General features: G+C 46.6%; 1 non-coding gene across 1 annotated transcript; it reads right to left on the reverse strand.

Moving 5' to 3' along the window:
- Window positions 1–1,446: 1,446 nt before the first annotated feature.
- On the reverse strand, window positions 1,447–1,636 carry LOC142681022 (U2 spliceosomal RNA). The gene has a single exon (XR_012853376.1). It is a non-coding gene; the product is annotated as a U2 spliceosomal RNA (small nuclear RNA).
- Between the last annotated feature and the right edge of the window lie 530 nt (window positions 1,637–2,166).

A 2,166-nucleotide genomic window follows, 5' to 3' on the forward strand; every position in this document is an offset into this window, starting at 1 on the left:
GGGTATATGGATCGCAACCCGTTGCTCAGGACTAAGCCTCTCTCCCAAATAGCAGCACGGGGGTGAAGTCCAGGCGAACCTGGACGATCCCCCGAGGCCGAGAGAGAGGGTACCTGAGCACCTCCTAACCAAGACCAGGCAGCACTGACTACAAGTAATCAGAACTACACTTGATCTCAGCCAGAAGGCCGAGAAGCGATAACCCGAACGGGCCGCGCGTTGCCCGAGCCTGCCCGATACTGCTGTTCAGCCCTTGCAGCGATTCAGCCTACTTCTAGGCAATTCCATGGGGCCCTGCAGGCTCACACACTCACAGCTACACGGGAGGTGAATAAAGGCCGGAGAGGAAGCCAGACAGGATTTGCTTCTTTTGCTTGCACCACAATGCAGTGCTGAAAGAGGAGGAATCTACATAAAAACGCCTTCCTGGCAACGCCCAAATGCCCTGCTGCCATGCAGATAAACACTGGCAGCGGCAGCAAGTGCATGCCCACAGCCACCCCTTGTTCCTTCACACCTTGTATCAGCTGTAATCCAGTCCAGTCCAGTGCTGCCTGCTGAGCAGCACTGACCAACACTGCCTGGGCCCAGGCTTTTATCTCTGAGGCCCCATTATGATGTCAGAAAGCTGGCTCTGGCTCCTCAGGGCTCCACTATGACACGTGCAAAGTTCCGTCTGAACTTTATATAAGACGGTGCGGCTCAGTCAGTCACTCAGTGTTGCCTGAGAGGGCAACACTGCAACAGCCGGCCGCCAGGCTGTCTTTTTTTGCACAGCTAGTTGCCTCCAGGAGGCCACAAGAGGGAGACAAGGGACTGCAAAATGGAAAATAAGCATCCACCAACTTTACAGACAACTTCTCCTTGCTCCTACAACCTCCATCCTTGCACAGTTTGTTATTCTTCTAGGTAACATAGTAACAAATCCAAATTGCTGCTCTCTTTGTAGGCAAGCAAGGCTTTGTTGCAACTGCAATTCTTACTCCTTCTTGAAATGTAGGGACGACAGTACATTCCATCACATCCATCTAGTGTACACAGGTAGGTCCATTGTGGCGGGCGGGCGGGCGGGCGGGCGGGCGGCTTTAATGGCTGTTTGCTGTTCCCCTACTCCACTCCACTATTTGACTGTGGTGCTGCATCAATCAGTGGCTGGCTCAGGTGCAGCTCTTTAACTTACCTAAAAGGGAGGGCGGAGAGAAGACAAGGAAGGTGAATGAGCTGTTCCAATGTGAAATGCCGGAAACACAGACACACAGATGACACAAAACAAGAGGTGGCAATGTATTCATTAATTGCATTTAACCAATTAGCTCATTATCACTCATGCATTGTCCAACAGGTGTTGAAATAATGGGATTAAAAGGGGAGATCCCTTCAGAAAGACAGTAACAATGGCAAACACAAAAAACACTTTTGGAATCTGATTTTAGTCAACACATAAGGAAAGGGTGCACTCGGTCCTGGAAATACTGCAATACCAGGTCAATGCGTGGAGTGGACAGAGCAAGCTCTATTTCCATCTCCCTGTTCTAAAAATCCATTTAATATATGGTCCCCAGATAGGGGACGTATCAGATATTAAACTGATAAGAACAGATTTTTTTTTTTTTTTTTTAAACCCTCAGATAGGGTTGAGAGTACATACATCTATACTCTCTGTGATACTGGTACTCGTATACCTCATCACCCTGTCATCACCAGGCTTTATTACATATTCATTAATTACATAACATTTATAACATACATAATACAGGCATGAAAAAATCAATACAGGTCAACAACATCTAGCCATTTTTTGACCTTCCAGATTCCCTCCGCATCCATCCCACCCTTTTTTTTATCCCACAAAAAACAAACATAAAGTTTACCTAACACCATCCTAACACTGTCATTCACACTCAATTCCTTTCTCCTATACACATAGACATTCCTCACATCCCACAAAACTTCTTTAATACACGCCAAGAACAGCCACAGTACTCTCTCCTTCACACCACCACATACACTCAACCCAAACATCAAACACTCGAATGTCATGAAATTAACCCCCGTTAGTTCTTTACATAAAGGCCCCAACCTCTTAATAACATCTCTCGCAAACTTACAGTTCCAAAACAAATGGACAATATTTTCACACCCATTACAACTCTCTCTTGGACATCT

Source organism: Rhinoderma darwinii (assembly GCF_050947455.1).
Source record: "Rhinoderma darwinii isolate aRhiDar2 chromosome 2 unlocalized genomic scaffold, aRhiDar2.hap1 SUPER_2_unloc_56, whole genome shotgun sequence".
NCBI classification, from domain to species: domain Eukaryota; kingdom Metazoa; phylum Chordata; class Amphibia; order Anura; family Rhinodermatidae; genus Rhinoderma; species Rhinoderma darwinii.